Consider the following 13,231-nt stretch of genomic DNA (forward strand, 5'->3'; position numbering starts at 1 on the left):
TAAAAATTAGTAAATTTTTAAAATTTTAAACTTCTGCTAGTTTTTTTTGTTTAATTTTATGAAAAAATCAGACAAACTTAGATCAGTTAATAGACTTTAAATGGAATAAAAACTAGCTTAAAACTACAATAATAAAATTAAATTAAAATGTTAAAACAATGTATCAGTAATATAATTAGTAATACACGTTTAGTACTTAAGTTGAAATCATAAAGTACTTTAAAGCAGATAGTGTAGTTTATTTTCTTAATACATATAAACATTAGAGTTGAATTACTCTTAGTTACTTTTACAAAACAAATTTAAGTGAAGCAAACATATAAACTAGCATATATATTAAAATAAAGAAATTGAAAATACGGTTATCGAAAAACTACCATTTAAACACCTATGACTTTCTTTTGCTCTGCAATCTGCAACTCCAGAATATTTAGTGTAAGTTTCAAAGTGTGAACTTATGGCCCTTTCACTGCTCATGGCCTCCAAGAAGGTCACTTTGCCCATTTTCTGAAACCCTGCTTTAGCATGATATTTCATTGATTTTTATTGAGTTTTTAAGTTTTGATTCATATAGTTTAAAAAACTACCACGTCATTTCAAATATTTGACCGCGACATCATAACAGTGAAATTAAAGAATTAATTTTTGTTTAGTTTTAAACATGAAATGTTCTATGTTTTTTTTGATTTTTTTAAGATACTGTAACAATGTTAGTGTTAAAACCAATAAGTTCAGAATAAATTTTTAGATTTAAATAGTGTTTTTAAATTAATAATAACTTAATGTTTTTTAAATAATTCTTAGTTTTATCCAAATGTTTTTTACTGGCTTTAAATTACATAGACATTTTATTTCTTGTTTAGAACTTATTATTTCATTTTGTTTTAAAGTTTTTAATTAAAAGATGAAATATGTTAAGATTATATACCAATTTTTAGTTCTTTAATTCTTGTCTCTAACTTAAAATTCTTTTGTGTTAAACAGGATTACCTTACACTCAGGATAACTCTTGATATTTTGAAATTTTTGAAAATCTCAGAAATGCAGGATGACTCAGGACAGCTCAGAATATTTTGAATATTTTTTCATACTCGGGCTGACTCATGATAGTTTTATTCTTTATAAATATTTGAGGTTAATTTTAATATTTTTAATATCTTAAGAAATAGATATATTTGATTCCATTTCAATATTTTGTACTTTCATAACCAATTTGTTGAAGAACTTAATTTTTAGTAATGTTGAAAAATTTACACATTACAGACGGATTATTGTCATTCAGGACAGATTTCTTGACTAACAATTGAAACCACTTTTTAAGTATTACTCTCTTAAAGTTGTCCTGGATAATACGTTAAAAGGTGTATAAGTGGTGTACGACTCGATGACCGAACGAAAGGTTCTTTGTGCACCAGATCCTATAAAAAATATTTTGCGTTGTTGAATAAGAAATAATTAGGGTTTCCAAAAAACCTGAAAACCTAGAATATTAGAAATTGTGAGAAAAATCTGATATTTTGAACAAAAATCACTAAACTAGTTTCTTGAAAAAACTGGAATTTTTAACAATGTTACACGTTTAAAAGGTGTAAAAAGCTTAACTATTATTACTAAAAAAAATTCAGTTCAAGTATGTTGCGATTCTTATTTATCAACTCTTCATAGTAAGTTGGAAAAAAAGTTAGGCTTTTTAGTTCACCTTAACAAAAATACTGATGATGCTAAGAAATACATCTCCCTTCCTTATATTGTAAATTAAACGCTCATCTCTTAGAAAATATTTTGTGAAAACCAGGCTTTTATATAATCTTAAAACTATATTTTTTTCAGGCATACAACACACTATGATTTTTATTAACTTTTTTAAAACGGCCGCTCAAGAGGTGCGCATTATCGCAAAATGTTCCTGTATCGGGTTCTGCTGTCAACTGTCCTTGGTTAATATGGCCGTTTACTATGGGTTCCTGAAACCGGGGGACATGTTCTACGGTGGCGCGTTCGACTGGGCCAAGGCGGGTAGGAAGCAAAAACAAGTAACTGAAAGTGAGAAACCGAAAAAATAATTTTGCATATCTTCGTAATAAATTGTGAACAATAAATTAATGCTTTCAATTTTTTTAGTTCAATGTATGTAATTTTATCAAAGTGTAAAATGCAGGTTTTTGTTTAACTTGAAGTTAGACTTGTTTTTATAATACTCTATGAATTACTTATTATGGAGTAGTCAGTAGATTATGATTCTCTTCCCTATAACAGCAGCTTAAGAAATAACAAATTAAAGGTTTTAAATTGAGCTAATATTTTTAGTAAAGTTAACTAAATTATTTAAATTAATGGAGAAACAATCTAGAAGCTTTTTAAAAAAGTCTATTTTTAATATTTATAATTTGTACTCTTTTGTTTGTATAGTTTTTAATACATTTGATTTATTTATTTTTTATTTAGGTGGAAGTTGTACTTCTTAGGGATTAAAGTCAAATAAACTTTTACATTTATTTGTATAACAGAGCTTAGTTTTTTCTTTTCAAAACTGTTAGTTTTTTTGGTTTAAGCATCTCAAAAATAATGTAAATTAAATCAGAAAGTTATGTAAGCTGAATTCGGTTAACTTTTGCTATTTCTTAGTTTAAAATGATCTACATTTTATGGAAAAACTTAGATCTGCTATAATTGTCCCAATATACTGGATATGTTAACTTTTTAACATTCTTTTAACCTTCTTTATTTGATACTGTTTAGTTTTTATTGAAAAGAACTTAAATTTAATATTTAAACTTAAACGTATGTTTTAAAAATAAAACAGTAAAATCGAAGTTATAAATCCTCAAAAGTACCAAAGTAAACATCCCAAAAATTATCAGTATAGGCCCGTAAAACAAGAGAGCTAAAAATAAGTTTATTGATATTTTAATTACTAATAACAACATACAATTTAATAAAAACTGTATACTTGTTTTTTAAAAAGCAATTTTTTAAGTGAAAACATTTCTAATACTAAGCAACTATTTCAGGGTATAGAATTAAAAAAAAATATCAACAAATACAGTGCATTTTTATGAAAGTAAAAAATATTTTGCTTTCCAACTACTATTGTGTTAAACTAAGCTGTAGAATATAGTATAAGAAATATAAAAGCTTGAAAACAAATACGTCTTAATAAGTTTAAATGTAAAATTGAAATAAATATTCTTTAAATAAGAATTTGGTAAAATTTGGCAAACAAGAATTTGTAAGCATAAGTAAGTAAATAGAAACTCCATATAATAACAGGATATTATAGCAAAGTATATACATGTAAGTTTTAAAATTATATACACCTAAGTAATAATAAAAAATGATTTGAAAAAGCTTGAAGTAAAATATAGTTATCGGAATTTAGTTAATGTACTTATTTAAAAGGAATAAAGCTGTAGTACTAAGGAATAAAGATTTCTAAACAACTACACTAAAATGTAATTAAACAATTAAAAAAAAGTTTTTAAAGTAAACTAAATAAGATATGTAACTTTATGGAAAAAGTATTTAAATAATTAAATCAAAACAAACTTAAATTAAAAAAACAAAACAAATAACTTTTAATCTTTAGGTTAAATGTATGGTAAAGTTTAAATTTTAGTGAAATTGCAAAATCAAAATAATTAAAAAGTTATAATGATATGTTCTTAGATGTAGGCCTATTTTTCCTTCTTGTGAAATTTAAAAATAAACATTGTTTTAAGACAATTGTAGTTATTAGTAGTAAAAGAGCTTTAAGTTAACATACATTCTAAAGTGGCTAATTTAAATTGTGACTTAATTTCCGAAAACATAAAGATATATGCTAGTAGTGTAGTGTAGTGGCTATCGAAATTTGAAATTTTGCTTAAATGCTGGTTGTAAAAGGTTGTATGTTTATAAACAAAAATTTTTCAGGAGCTTATATTCCAAAAACTGGAAACCTTATTTTTTAGAAAAAATCTACCACACATACATCTAAGAAAAAATGGATGATGAAAGATCTATTGTAAAGCTGCAACTATTAGGTTTTGATCTTGCAAATTTTATTTGAGAGTTTTCAAAGGTGTCATCAGGCCAGAGATTAATAAAATAACTGTTTTAAATAAAATAAATCAAAGTACATTGTTGTAGCACTTAGTAAGGTTAAAATATTTACCAACTTATGAAAAATATTAACCCATACATATTTTTTTTATAAAGTGATTTAAAAGTTGAATTGTTTTCAAAGAGTTTTCTTTTTTGAATAATTCTCTTAATATTGAATAGTTATCTTTTTATTAAAATTATTATTATTGTTGCAAAAAGTGTAGTAAGACACCAAAGTTTAATTATCATAACCAGATAATTGAAAGGTTTTTTTTGTACACCAGGTCCTTGGACCAAATATTTGAGCGCTTTTTTTTTTGTTCAATCATTAAAATATAAACTTTTTATTTGAACATCATAAAAAACTTGTTAAAGATTTAAAGATTAGTTTGCGCCTTTTATAAGGAGCCTATTGTGGCCTCCGACTTTGACCTGCTATATCTCAACAACTATTTTGAATTTTTTTAATCTTTGAAAAGCGTCTTGTAGCTTAGTAAAAACAATATAAATTAAGATCAAATTGTTAAAAAAGAGCTTTTCCCCTATGCCCTTAAAGTAGCTTTACTGTATCTTTTTGATATTGTTATACTACTGAACACAGTTTTTAACCTAAAACTTAACTTTAAACTAAAAATTGACCCAAAAATGTGTACTTTCAAAAACCTGGAAGGAATTTTGAAAACCTGGAAAATAATTTCTCAAAAACTAGTGGCCACCCTGGTATTAGTTTCTGTCTTTATTATATTAGACTTTTATAGAAGTTTTTTCAATCATGACAATTAAATCAGTAGTCATCCTGGTATTTTTGTTTGGCTCGGGATTAATTAAAAAAATTCTCAACTTAAAATCTTTCTTTTGAGCTAATTTAGGATCTTTTTCTAAATATTACAACTACATTGTTTCATTTATAAAAAAGTTTGTTTATTAAGAATAAAAAAAGCTAAAGCCATAATTTGATTAAAATGTATCTTTAAGACAATGCAAAACAACCTTAGGATACTAAACAAAGTTTATTAAAAATAGCATTAAGCATTTGAAAGCTTAAAGTATCAAATCTTAATTTAAATGTGCAATTTTATTGATTATTCGAGGACTTATATTTTAGACAAGTTTCAACAAAAGATCATGAAGTTAAATTTTTTAGTAAATAGGTTATATTATTATGAAAATATAACTAAGAAGAGTAATAAAGATAATTTTAGGAACAAAAACTTTGAAATAAATTATTTTGTGATGGAGTAAATTATTATTTCATAAGTCTATTAATTTTTCAACTTATCTTGTTTTCTCTTTCACCAATGTCTTATAAAAAATGTTAATTATTTCTAATAAAAAAAATTTATAAAAAAATCAAGGCTCTCCCAAAATATTTCTCAAAAGTATTGTCTTTTTTCAATCCTGAATTTAAAAATTATTGGGAACACTGTGCATTACCTAAAATAAATTCTCCTGAGGTGTTTTGCAATAAATAATTTAAGTTTCAGAGACATTTTTAGGATGAACAGCATATTAACTTTTAATTTTGTTTCAATTTTAAAAATTATTGTTTAGTAGAACTTAAAGTAGAAATACTTTATGTTATAAGTGTTAAATAAAAAATGTTCACTAAAGTTATACAGGGTTACTACACACTCAATTACTTTGGATAATTCAGGTTAGTTTAAAAATTTTATTAAATTTAGGCTTACTTATCTTATTCAGTTCAACTTGTTTATTTTTTTGGTAAAACTTAGACTAGTTCACATATATTCCTAAATCACCTGCTAGTTTTTCTGACATTCCAATATTTTTTCTCAACAGTTTTTTAAAAGTTCCTTTGTTATTATTTGTTTTTTTAGATATTAAAGATTTTTAAACCCAAATTGATTTTTGTATTTGGGCTCATATGAATATTTTCAATATCTCTTTTACAGGCTTACTCAGGATAGTTTGATGTAACCCAGACTAGTTTATGGTCAGCTGGTTTTTGCTGGTTCTTTGGACTCAAGGAGTGGCAATTCTGTATCAGGACAGATCAGTTTTGCTCAAAGTCACTTTTTCATAAAGAGTCAATTTTGCACAAAAGTATTTAAGAAAAATACCAACCAAGGGTGAGGGGTTACAATGATAGAAAAAAAATAAATAAAAAACAAAAAAAAGGCAAAAAATAATTAAGCAAGAGTTAGGGATAACAGTGATAGTAAAAATAAATAGTAATAAACAGATTTAAAAAATAAAAATAAAAAGTCTTGACCTGTGCAAAATTTCTTTGTCCAAAAGTGTCTGCTTGTGTAATTCTGACACCTACTAACACCATGTACTTTACATAAATTCTGCAACACTGTAGTGTCAATTTGTGATGAATTTATAAGGGTGTTGAGCATAAAATGCCATAATTATATTCATCCTAAACGTTCCATATTAATTCTTTCTTTACTTTTGACAAAACTGCATGTTTTAATAAAGTATACAATAACATTTGATATAATTAAAAATTTTTGCTCTCCCAACAAGTCATCATGCCTTGCCATTGCTATTTATTTTATCAAAAGTAATAAGTGTTCTCCTACCTATAATTCTTTTAAAATAATATTCAGACAGACTACTGAAAACAACTGAAAAGTTCTTTAAATTTTAGACTGCTTTTGAACGTTTGACTTTTCTCAGTTTTACTTGATTTTTTTTGTTGAATTAAAATTGTACTTTTCAACAATAAATTTTATAAAATTATTATTTGTTTCCTTTGTGATTGCCACTAAATCTGGATAATTAATTTGTCCATTTTGTTAAATAAAATTTTTGTTGTAGCTTTTTCTAAGCAAGTGGCAATTAAGTACTGTACATAATAGTTGCCAGTAATTCAAGAAAAGTTGTATAATTTTTTTTCTCAAAATGCTCTGAAAATTGCAGACCCTATACTAAGTATAACCTTTGAAGTGTTTAATAAAGACTTTTATACTTGGTTTTATGATAGTGTATTTTGTTGAGTTTAAATAGTTATTCAAGGGATATATGACCTTTGTTAGTATCCTATCTCTGAAACAAAATTACACCAAAATATGATTCAAGCTGGGACAAGTCAGTTTTGCACAAGTGATAAATTTTGTATGGTTGAATTGTTTAAGACTTGCATCACCACGGCTCACCAAGTCTGCAGAAGGATCTAACAACTACGGGTATCAGTGATAAAAAGAAGCTTACCTACCTAGGGTAGGAGTAACTTAAGGGTTAGGGGTAAAAGTTGGGGTAAAAAAAGTTTAAACCTGACACGCAAGTTAAGTGTCAATCCATGCAGAAGTGGCTGCTTGTATGAATAAGTTTTTAACAAGTTTTACTTTTCATGATTAGTTTAATAAAAAATAGTTGTTTTTAGAGTGCATATATAAAAAAATGGAAAGTAGCAACATTTATGCCCTGGAAAAACAGCTTGAAAATTGCCTTGCCAAGAACGCAAAGGCAGAACAATCAATCAAACAGCTCAAAGAGGAACAATTGAAAAGAGCCAAGAAAAAATACTTCAACTCATTAGCAGAAAGAGAAGTTTCTGAGCACACGTTGAAGAGCTTCCAGTTCCAAAAAGAAAATTTGCAGTCGCAACTGAGCAAGCTGAAACTCATTGTGGAGAAACAGAAGAACGAAGATAGGATCAATTTTGAGGATTCTGTTGAGAAAATTTCAGAATTCAACCTGAAGCACGACTACTTGAGCTACAGGAAGCAGAGAGTTGAGAGGGAAAATTTGTGCAAAGAGCTCAGGAGTGAATTGGAAGCGGAAGAAGCGAAACTGGAGAAGATGCAGGTTGAGAAAGAGGAGGAAGATGAGAGGATCAGGCGTGAGAAGTTGGAAGAGATGAAGAGAAACCTGCAAGATGAGCTGAAGAGTTTGGAGACCGCTTTACTTAACAATCAGAACGCTCTTGAAACTCTTGAGATGAAGTTTAACGACATCAAGGACAAGCAGTCGAAAAATAAAGAAGTTTTGAGCTTGCAAAAAATATTGAAAGAACTAGAGTTCTCAAAATAATAATCACTATTAGTTTTTTTTTTGATTTAATAGTTGTTTTCATAATTTTTAATGTTTAAGTATTTTTAAAGAAAGTTTAAATGAAAAAAATTAAAAGAATAATGAGTGTTAGTTTTATTTTTAATAGTTGTTTTTCATTATTTTTTAATTTTTAAGTATTTTTAAAGAAAATAAAAAGAATTAGAGTTCACAAAAGAATAATGAGTATTTACTTTTTTTAATAGTTGCTGTTCATTATAACTTTATTTTATGTATGTGTTTAACTAATTTTTTAGAGATTAGTTGCTTAGAGTTAGTTTGTTTGATTTTTAGTTAAACACAAAAGGTGAATGATAATAACAGTTCAATTGTCAAAAAGCAAAAACCTATGTTTAAAGTTAGCTTTTAATTAAGTTAAGTTTAGTTTCTACTTTGGTTTTTGAACTTTATTTCAGCTTGAAATAGTATTTCACATGTAAAAAATTATCTATTAGCAATAATTAAGTAAGCTTGTTTCATTTAAAATTATAAAGTTTTATTCTTTTCAATTTTAGTTTATTTAAATGATTGTTGCTTTATTCAAGTTTTTTTGTACTAGTTTTAACAAGTTTTAACAATGCAAATTAAAAAAAAGAGATTAAATAAGAGCTTTAAATAGAGAATTTTGCCATTACCAAATTCTTTAAAAAAAATAATTATTTTTGTCTGGTTTTGTTATGGTTGTCAAAATATCTGAAATTTGATAATTTAGGCCAAAAAAAACTTGAAATTTAACATCTTTTACATGTAAAGTTATGAAATCTAGAAAAGATATCTATCATATGCAGTAGTTTTTTTAGAATTGTTTATTGTTACAAAAAACTTTTAAAGTACCATTTAATATATTTTTATTTTAAAAACCATTTAAAAAAATTATTCTTAAGTTAAATTCTATACTTGAAATGGAGTAAAAAACATGTACTTTCAAAAACCTGGAAGAAATTTAGAAAACCTTGAGAAAGTTTTCAAAAAATCTTTGGCAACCCTGTATTATGTTTGAATTTTTGCCTATTTTCTAAGATTTAAACAGTTATGCTTTATTAAACACATGGTTTAGTATTAGAAAAAAAATTAAAAAAATTCTTAGACTAGAAACTGTTTAAAATTACACTGAATATCTAAAATAAAAAGAATTAACCTGTAAAAAGCAATAACTATAAAAACGTGTTATTTTCAAGTTCATACTACAAGATTTCAAAACCAAGATTTGTAAATTTTTAAGTAACAAAAAATATTTTCTAGATTTTATACAAAATAATTAGAAATACAAGTATTTCTAACAAAAAAATCAAATGACTTGATAAGCTTCTCATGACAAACTGAATTATTCATGATGAAATGAAGATGGGAAAATTTTTATTAGTTCTTGATTACTTTGTAAGTGTTAATTAATATTATTGTTTTTGTAATAGTTTATATTTAAGAAATAGTTCTTCATAGCTAAATAACATTTTTAAAACAATGTTTATTATTTCAAAAGTAATTATGGTACATGTTGTTTTTTTCTTGTTTAAATCTATGTTTTCAATGGTGTAGCTAAGTAAACATTATTTTAAAATAGAATTCTGATCCAATATTTTTTATAATATCTTACACACCAAATAGTACAGTTAGACTGAAAACAATTAAATACAAATTTATTTTATAGTATAATACATACAAACCTTTATGCATACAAATATCCTAGTGTCTATAGTAAGGTACATATGAAAACAGCAATCTTTAAGTTTTCACTTGAGATTTTTTACACTTGGCAAATACCATAAAAACACCCTGAGCAAAATTTTAGTTGATTTGAAGAAACTATCACCTTTGCATAAATCAGATTTCTGAAAAAAAACCCCAATGCAAACTGTATGAACCCAAAAATTTACCCTTGGAATTTTTTAGATAAGAAATTTTTAAAATAATGACTACGTCTAAAAATATTGTTTAAACTTTAAATATTCTATTAGTTTATGTTTAATGATTTATGATTTTATAAGTATTGTATGAAAAACAAATAAAATTTTTTGAATCTTGTTCTTCTTTTACTTTTCTAAAGTTTATTTTTGTTAAACTTAATTCAAGTATTTGTAACTTAATAAAAAGTTTTACAAAATGTTTGTAGTTTGACCTTGATGTAAGGAGAGCTTTTATTTCAAAACTTACATGATCTTTTTAGTAATATATATAGTTAAGAATTTAGTACATTTTACAATGCTAATTTATATTTGAATTTAATGTTGATTCAATTAATATTTATCAATTGGTACGTCACAGATCTTCCATGGTTGAAAACAATTTGGATATAGGTGACACAAATAGATGCGAACAACAAACACTGAAGTAACTCCAACATTGCTCCAACAGTTTTGTCAATTTTCCTTGAGTGAAATTGTTTAGTTGAATACAAAATTTCATTCTTATTGCGAAGATGTTTTATTATAAGTTGTTATTGGTTAATCTACCTACATACCATAACATTTCTCATTTTATGTTTCTAGCTGGTTATCAGACTTTTTTGTGTTCTAAATCAAAGATAGTTCTTTTAAACTACATGTATATTATGTTTTATTTTGAAGTTACATATCAACAGCTTTTTGCATAGAAATATTTTTATACTGTACTGAAAGTTTAGTGAGTAATGAAAATGTTTTTGAAATACTTGAACTTAATAAAGTTTTTAACAGTTTTTAGTGCAATTTTGAGGGCAATTTTGCTAATGACGGTTATATCTCATTGTTAATTGTTTTATTTGCTGAAATTTATAATGTATAGAGAACATATTTTGTATCTTAAAAGTAAACTGTGTTTAGGTTTTTAAAAATTAAAAAGTTGCTAAAGTTGTTTCACATTTGATTTTTTTTTTAAATTTTTTCTAATAATAATTAAAATTCATTTATATAATTTTGTTTAAAGTCTATAACTTTTTAAATGTGTTGTTTTTGACAAAATATTGTCTGTTTTTACAACTGTGTTCTTAATTAAGTTTTATATTTAGTTTATAAAACAAAGTTCTTCTAAAATTTTATACAAACTTTTAATTTGTCTAGCGTTTGTATTTCATTTTTCAGATTTATTTAGAATTTACGGTAGAAATTAAACTTAGTATTTTTCTTTTAATTTTGATAGAAGTTTGAATACTTTACTAGTAGCTTCTGCAAGGTACTGTTATAAAAAATAAATTATTTTTTTTCTTTAACAATGCATTTAAGTTCTTCAAAGTGAGATATTTGTTCACATTGTATATTTTCATATTATTTTAGGTCAAAATTCAGCAATATTTAAAATAAAGATGTTCGCTTATAATAATTTCTTATGTAGATTCTTATGTTTCTATGTTTAGATTAGGTTTTTTCAAAGTGGGCCATGACAAAAATTTAGGGGGCTATGAGGAGCAAAGAGGCCAGGGGGCATGAGCAACTTGAAACTTAAACTAAATATTCTGGAGTTGATGATGAAGAGCAATATAAAAAAAAGTCTAAGAGTTTTTCAATGGTAGTTTTTGAGTAATATTGTTGGAGGGGGCAATAGTTTTTTTAATTTCTGTCTAGGGGGTCTTTTGAAATAAGTTTGAGAAACCCTTGTTTAGACCATAGCTAAAAAAATTCTATTAGAACTTCTTATTTATAATGTTAAATGAAGTAAAATGTTTTCAAAAGTATAAGTTCACGTTTATAAGATATACCTGTTTAATTGAATCTATTAATAGTTTGCTTCCTAAAAACAGAGTTTATCAAGTTAGTATATTTATTTTAGTTGACTTCGATTTATTTAAAATTTATTTTGTTTTTACTGTGTTTTTATAAAATAGTAAGCAAACATAGTGCACTTGATAAACTTTTAAAAATAAATATTTATTGAATTGAGTTGATTGGTTGTTTAGTAATTAAATTACGTAATATATTTTATTGCAAATGACCTTTGGAGATAACTAAGAGCACAGTTTTATTTTTGTGAAGGAAATATTTAAAAAATACTTATATGCGTTTTAATGTCAACTTGAGAAAATTGGTATTATGTTGTTTTTGAAATGGAACTTTTTTATGAAACACAAGCATCAAGAAAATAGATAAATTGAGTTACAAAAACGAACTTAACAAACATTTGTGTAAATATATTCCTCTGCTACCCAATTTAAAACTTTGAACATTTCTTATGTTACCAAAAAAAGATTATTCAGACTGTTTAAGTTACTATTACAAAGCTGCAAAAACTTTTGGAAAGTTTTAAAGTTAAAATGAAATTGGATTGAGTTTAGAAAATATCTATTATAACATTTTTAGTTAAGAAAACAATACACAACATTATCAACATATACTAACAAATCATTAATAAGTATAAATTTAAAGACTTTAAACGTTCATGGTTGCCATAAAATATTTCAATGCAGTATCTTTAAATTCTTTGAAATGGTAAAGCCTACTGAAATTTTTAAAACAAGTTCTCAACGTTTGATTAAACATTGAAAGTTTTTGTCAATATTTTACAGTTGTATATAAATTTATTTTTGTTTCTTTAGTCTGTAAAGAAAGTTAAGCTTTAATCACTTCTATAACGGTTTCTTTGACTTTCAGATATTAATTTGTAGTGATACTTTTGGCACAAAGCAGTTTAAGTTAAAAATTTTAATAAAAAAAACGTGGACTTAAAAACTTAAATGAAACTTTTGGACTTCAGTAAATTCAGGCAAAACTTCAGGTTTTTGGTATTCAAATGTTAAAAGTTTCCAAAAGTATTTACACAGTCAACATTTTAACGTTATAGGTAAAGGACCATTTGTTTATAAAAAGGTATATTTACAACAAAAGTTTTTGATGTTATATAATTCAAAAAACACAATATTTCTTAGGTAAAAACTTTACATATGGTATAAAACTTGAAGTATTCTGTTTGCATTTTTGTGACCTGTAGTAGCTTATACTGGTATAGTGAAACTGCTTCAGATATTAGAGACTTGGCACAAATTTTAAGAATATTTTTTGAATAGATTTTAAAGTTGCGAGTTTCTTTTTAGAAAATGTTTCTTGATTAATGTGGCTTTAGTTTTATTGAGATAAAATGCGTATTATGTCTTTTGAGCTATTTTTGTACCATCATAAATCAGGTAGTTAACTTACTTCACTACTTAACATATTTGTTAATA

Source organism: Thalia democratica, chromosome 4 (genome assembly GCF_965202585.1).
Source record: "Thalia democratica chromosome 4, ktThaDemo2.hap1.1, whole genome shotgun sequence".
Taxonomy (NCBI): Eukaryota; Metazoa; Chordata; class Thaliacea; order Salpida; family Salpidae; genus Thalia; species Thalia democratica.